Source organism: Nicotiana attenuata, chromosome 12 (assembly GCF_001879085.1).
Source record: "Nicotiana attenuata strain UT chromosome 12, NIATTr2, whole genome shotgun sequence".
NCBI lineage: Eukaryota > Viridiplantae > Streptophyta > Magnoliopsida > Solanales > Solanaceae > Nicotiana > Nicotiana attenuata.
Window position 1 is genome coordinate 25,106,158 of NC_032000.1, and position 7,316 is coordinate 25,113,473.

Sequence of the window (7,316 nt, forward strand, 5' to 3'; positions counted from 1 at the left end):
GCGGGAGTGTAAGGGTTGGTGGGGATGGGGAATATGGTGGGGAAGATTGAAAAAGAGTTTTGAAAAGTGTTTTCTGTTCTCTTGATAGAGAAAATATATTTCTCGTAAAATGAATTCATGAAGAATATGTTTTCCAAAACATTTAAGCCAACCAAACATGTAAAAATTGAAAAACATTTTCCTTCATTCAAACACACCCTAATTCTTTTCATTTTAAAACATCCAACCAAATCCCGATCAACTCAAAAATAAAACGTTTCTGTTATAAATAGAATTATATTTATGGTGAATGTCTATATTTAGAGAGATTCTAGGGTTCATTGCTTGGTGGCTAAGTTACCCTCTCCCGATAAATAGAGGGTTCTATTCCATTGTAATTCACCCCAAATCAATAAGAATTCTCTCTCCCTGCTTTTCTTTGCAATACTCTTCTTCTTCTTTTATTATTTCATAATACGTTATCAGCACGAGACTCTAACCAATTGAGTAGAAGCTTTGGGATTGAGCATAATGATTGTCAATTATTCCATGAACTTCCTTCATGATTAAATTCTGGATTTAAGGTAAGTCTTTTACCGTATTTTTCTCTTTTATTCTATACTTTGATTTTAAATACAAGCAAAGACAACAAAGTTTGATTATAACTCTAATGGAGTTTGTAAAAAATTATAACCACCTGAAGTGGTAAAATTTCTATGCCTCGTCATGATCAAATTCATGTATGATTGTGGCAAAGAATTGAAAACCCGTCCCATTGAATTTGCTCCATTCTCATTCCCTTAAGAGAATGTGATAGCAGTATGTGATAAGTCTGAAAGAAGACAAAATTATTACTATGAATGTATCAATGGATATGGACGTGGCAATAGACGAAATTATAATTGTCATCATTTGTGGTAATGAGAACAATAAGGATTCTCAAAATAATCTTTCACTCTGTGAAAAATATTTGTCATCGATTTGACATGAGATTTTATAAGGCACATATAGATGATTATGGTCCATTCATGATGTGAATGTGACAACATCTGATTTATGAATACATATTCATTCTTCAAAGAATATGAACGTGCTAGTGGTAGTGAATATACCGCACTCACCTCTAAAAGGAGGTTTGAGATGATATAAGAAAATAATGTCATTATTATGGCATGAATGGTCATTGGTCACGTACCTATTGTACGCCAAAATATTTTGGCATTGTGATTATTAAAAGTCAACGGTAATGCAAGAAACAGATCTTGCATATAATTTTGACCATAACCATAATGGTATAACTTTCTCTTTAAAAGAGATATTCACCATATGGGTGTTGATGAATATGTGGTACTACAAAATTAATTGAGAACTCTGCAAGAGCCAATTATACTATTTTGGAGAAACACAATTAATTACCAATAAGGTATTGTGTTGTAGTAAGTCTCAAAGAAACTTATTCAGTTTCCAAAGTATACGCGAAAGCGGTTGATTATATTGAGACTATAAATAAAGGAAAGATTTAATATCTTCTATTACTACAACTTGTAGCGGGGTAATATGTATGTGAAAAGCTACCCGCTTTATTCTCCAATTTGTACTACATAAACAAAAGAATACCACAATGAAGTGGATATTTATTGATATAAAAACCCATATCATAATAAACTTGGAGTTTATTCATAATTGCACACATCATGGTGTAAACATGAAGTTTATCAATATTGATAATTTATCCAGTTGGCATAATTGGTTTAGCCATGTTAATTCAAGTATAATGCGCAAAAATAAAAGAGAATTCACATGGGTAAATATTAAAGAACTAGAAAGTTCTTTACAAATTCTCTTACATTGCTTGTTCTCATTAATTAATAGACCAATTAAAATTGGGATTGAATCCCATGAATGCTGGAAATATCAAAGGTGAATATGGGCCAATTCACCTGCCATGTATACCATATAAGATGCATCTATGAGATGGTTACATGTGCAATTATTATTAACACGCAACCTGGCCGGTGTGTGCGAGGTAACTTGCTCAATAATTTAATTTCGAGCATAATTTCCAGATTTCCTATTCAAGATAGTTTATCTTGATAAGTTGGTTTACATCACAGTTGATTTAGCAAAATAATTTATTGAGTGCCTCCACTTAATAGCTAAACTATTGCTTATGAGAACAAAGTTATCTATATCAGTTTGATATAGGTTATATACGAAAGTATATTACATTCTCCCCTCACAAGTGGTTCAGGGTCAGGAACCAAATAATTCCATCTTATTATTATTGATGTGCGGTGTATATTTTGATTAACACCATAACGCACAAAGGTGGATTCTCAAAGTTGAGGTAACAAGTTAGTTTTTCTAACATGAGGGGGAGACATGATAAACAGTTGAGAAAACGTTACGTGGAATGAATTATCATTTGTACATCTAGATCCTCGAATAACATAATATGAACTTGAGGTTCATAAAAAGGATAATTCATTTGCAATATATTGCAAAAGCATGCCAAACGCATTTGCTGACCCAGAGAAAGTAACTATATTCTCACTGCAAATGCTCCTATTATAATGAGTCCTAGAAGGACAAAGTCTATGGTACGCTTAAAGCGTATAGATAGATCGGTTTCAAATAAACTTCTTGATAAAGAAGATGAGCAAATGATCATAATAAATGAGGCAAGTGATCCAAAAGATCACATGACATAACACTTCATAAAATCTCAAGAAGATTCAGGTACCTGAAAATATGAATGAAGAGATCTTTATGTTATGTCTTTATGAAAAAATATTGAAACTGATATAAAATGTTTGTCGACGACATCTATGATACCGCTAAATATATATGAGGATCTTAAGTCTGGTGAAACAATTTCGAATAAGATTGGTTTCATATGAAAGACATGCAGTTTTGAACATGTAGTTCAAACACTTGAAAGTATAAAGTCAATGGTATGTGCAATCAGTTTTCGATATCTTATATGTCTAGCATGACATGAAAACTTGATATGCATCTAAAGTCTATTATATGGCTTATATGACTTAACAATCCCTGAAGTATTTAAATTGCTTAAAGCATATAAAATTCATGGTCATGAAGTACCACTTCCTTAGTGCAATTTGTGCACAAATGTATCTTGCTATAACTATATGCATGATAATATGATAGCAAGAGTTTTCATCCCTATGTGAAGATATTGAAATGATGATTCCAACAAGATCATATGAAGACAATACATCTATCAGGGATGATGATTTCAATGTGAAACAAATTCGTTGAAGTTAATATGGCTGATATTGTTTATCAAATATCTACCAAAGACCTTTTGAAGATGGTGCACAAGATTGGAATGCAAATGCTTAAAGATATGAATTGATGCTCTCATCAGGGGGAGTTAATACGCGTTGTACTCTTTTTCCCTTACAAGGTTTTGTCCCAATGGGTTTTCCTTGCAAGGTTTTTAACGAGGCAATCAAAAGGCGTATTGTTAGATATGTGTACTCTTTTTCCTTTTCTAGAAATTTTTTTCCCATTGGGTTTTATTTAGTTAAGGTTTTAACGAGGCATATTATCTGTTGAATAGACATTCAAGGGGGAGTGTTATAAATAGAATTATATTTATGGTGAGAGTTTCTAGGGTTCATTGCTTGGTGGCTAAGTCACCCTCTCCCTATAAATAGAAGGTTCTATTCCATTATAATTCACCCCAAATCAATAAAAATTCTCTCTCCCTGCTTTTCTTTGCAATACTCTTCTTTCTTCTTTTATTATTTCATAACAGTTTCCAAATTTATATGTTTTGCACTAGAAATCTGATGTTGTATTGTCACATCAGATATTATCATAAATGTTATTTTCTACAACAACTTTTTTTCCCTTCATATTATTTCATTTCTAATTTCGTTCATTTCAAAATTACTAAAGTTTTTTCTTTGATTTTTTAATTTAATTTGTCGTTCTTAAAGTTTTTATTTATAATTTATTCTATATTTTGGGTCACTGGTTGCCATTTATCTTTTATTATTTTCTTTAATTTCTAATTAACATATAATTTCTTTCACAATTTTCATATTTTTGAGTAATTTTAAGTGAGCTTATGATTATTCAAGATTCAAATTTAAGACAGCCGATTGTCAAATCAAGCATATGTGTTAATAGCGTGTAAGCATATTAGTAGTTTCTTTTATTCGTTTACTTGTATATATTAACATATATTGTAAAAAGATAGCTATGCTAACTATTCATCTTCTCAATTTAACCATATCCGAAAAAAGTTTTTTAACCTTTTGCTTCCAAATTGAGTTTTCACCATTTCTTTTTCTTGTTATTTTGATAAACAAAAATCAAGAAATATATAATTGTTTAAAGGCCAAATACATAGGCATCGCCTCTTACTTGGCACCACTTTTCATTTTGGCACTCCACCTCAGTCATATTCCATTTTGGATCTCCAACCCCATTCCTTATGTGTCATTATCATGAAATGTCCACCCGGTGTGAAAATATAAAGCACGCTGTGTATAAATACTTTTGAGGTGTTATAACCCTCCAATTAAATGTAGCCGCCTGTTTTTTGTTAATCTATGTCAAATGGGTCTAACTCAGATCTATGTTGCTCCGACTCCTAATCAATGTCAAATGGGTCTAACTCAGATCTATGTTGCTCCGACTCTCCTAAAATGTCGCCGGATGCGTATTGAATCCTTCAAAAGTAGTGTATTTTTTGAGGATCCGACACGGGTGCGGCAACATTTTGGAGAGTTCACGCAACATAGACACAGATAACCTAAACCTAATTTAATAACGAGATGGGCTATGTGTAAAGTAAGAGTCCTGCGTATTTTTTCTAAAGGTCATAAACTCGTCTAGCCTAATCCTGTTCCCCAAATCCCTGGTCGTAAGTGATTGAAATCATCGATTATAGATGATTTTTTCATTATTTGAGGACGGGAATCATATTTCATCAACTAATTTATTTGTATAATTGATAGTTAAGGTTGATTAGGAGAATAACTTTGATTTTTGTCGGCCTTATAAGTAATCGTTGTTTATTGTCGTAGTTCTTGTACGCGCAAGTGTTGATTTGTCAATGCATTACAGCTTTTGTTGTTGACGTGGTGTTAACAGAGGCGGATCCAGGATTTGAAGGCTCCGGGTGCCACAAATTTTGAATGTAGCCATATTACAATTTACATTGTTTAAATTGGGTATATATTTAATCAGTTTGGTTTATTTGGATTTCGGTTTGAGTTATTCGTCTTTAAGAATAATATAGACAAATTGATCGAGGAAAAAAAATATGTAGTAATAATTATGATAACTTGAAAAAAAATCATAAGATTCAACAGGAGTATGCATTTTGTACAGGAAAAAAAGCTTTCTATCAATTTATCTTTAGATACTCGAGGCAAAACTTATACTAATAAGCACTCTAAACATTAAAACATAAATAAGTATACGGACATGATTCAATTTACTACTTTTTATGCAAATTAACTCACTCGGTATTATATACAATTATCCTACTTTAGAGTAATTTGACAACAAAATAAACTTTCATCATTGATTAGAAACAGTAACTTATTCAAGGATTTCTATTTAATTTTTTTGGTTTCTGCAAATAGATTTACCGGAGTTGTGTTCATGAAGAGAAAATTAATTTCTTATCATCTATTCATAAATCATGGAGGAGTTGGGAAAGTACAATAGTGGAGATTTTTTTATGAGGAAAAAATATATTTGTGAAAAAAAAAAGATTTTTATATTTTATGGTTAATGTTTAAAGGAACAAAAGGAGAAAAGAAATTTCAAAATAAACTAATAAAATCAAAGAAAAAGTCAATAGAAACTACTAATAAACAAAAAAGAGCAATTAAGGAAAGAGAAAGAAGAAATAAACGAGTAAACATCCTCCTGTAATTGTAGCAAAAGCTTTTAAAACCATTATAGGTTGAAATCGATCTCCCATCACCAGGGTGGAAATGATAGTGTCTTGCTAGTAGCATCTTGAATCATTTTGTTACTGGGGCGCCACTTTATATATATATATATATATATATATATACTACTGCATAGTCTCAATCAAAGATTGCGGGTGGCGTACCACCCCGTCCCTTACACATAGATCCGCCCCCGGTGGTGTATTGGGAAATTGATACCAAAAAGCTAAGGGTTTTAAATTCATGTACATAAATTTACATGGTTAGGCTGTTTTAGTCAAAAGCTGATATATGTGGATATGCAGCTCGGATTGACTAAGTGAGATGATGTTCTGAGATTTAAAGTAGTTGCTGCTTTCTTTAGTGGTGAGCTGCTTGCTATTTTGCAATAGCTTGGAGCTGCTCTACTTTAATATATTAGTATAACATTTATGTGGTTATAGAAAAATTAAATTAAGTTATTCAAATTTAGAAAGAAATAAGCTTTTTCAAAACAGATTGAAAAAAAGAAATAAATCACAAAATTGAAGCGATTAAACGGATGGAGTACTATATTATCCTGTCTAGCTTCTGCAACAATGTTTTGAAGTCGGAAGGAAGTAAGAAAGAGACAAGATTCTCCAACTAGGAACTTTGCTGTTAAATATATAATAAATAAACAGAGACATAATTTGTTTTGATGAATTAACTAGTTATGTTTCCCTTTATCAGCAAAAGAAAAGAAAAAGGAAACTGCAATGGTACGATAACTTACTTGATTGATTTGGTGGAATACTTAAGCCCAGTGCGCGATTGAGTTATCCAATCTTTGTGCGTGATGTTTAAAGAACCTATGCTGCTGCTACTCCTGATAAAGATATTTAAGGTCACTTCAATATATGAAGAAAAAGTCTTAATTAAACATAAGAAGATTAGCAGATAAAATGCTCACCTTTGGTATTCTGCGCCATATATTGCAACATTCCACTCACAGAATATGGTTTATAGGGGATAGGAAGCCATGAGCTACTCAGCGTCCAGAGTTAATTGTCTAATTAAATTATCTTGGTCACTTGTTCCTGTAATTCTGCACATTAGCTTGATTACAATAATGCGGTTAGCCCATGACACATGTACATATTTAATTAGATCCTATCTGACATGTGGCAGTCTCATCTACGCATGCAGTTGATTAAATCAAGAAAACAAATTAAAGAAAGAAAATAGTCCTTCCAAACCATATTTTAGAGGTAGGCACGAGCAACTTTATAACGAGCCTTGTATTTAACATGCAGCCAACTCAATTAAGCAATTGATTTCAAGAAAATAAAGGAAAGAGGAGGAGCGGGTACATATGAGTTAAACTAATCAGAAATATAAAAAAGGTATCTACGAATAAACATTATTCTTGGTTCT

At 31.9% G+C, this 7,316-nt stretch overlaps 1 protein-coding gene across 1 annotated transcript in view; it reads right to left on the reverse strand.

The window, feature by feature from the left end:
• The window catches only part of LOC109235462, a 29,987-nt gene extending 23,042 nt beyond the window's left edge, over positions 1 to 6,945 (reverse strand). Inside the window, exons 1-2 of the mRNA XM_019401577.1 lie at positions 6,853 to 6,945; positions 6,676 to 6,768 (exon numbers count right to left, since the gene is read on the reverse strand). The gene's annotated coding sequence lies outside the window, so the exon portion shown is untranslated. The remainder of the gene's footprint in view (positions 1 to 6,675; positions 6,769 to 6,852) is intronic.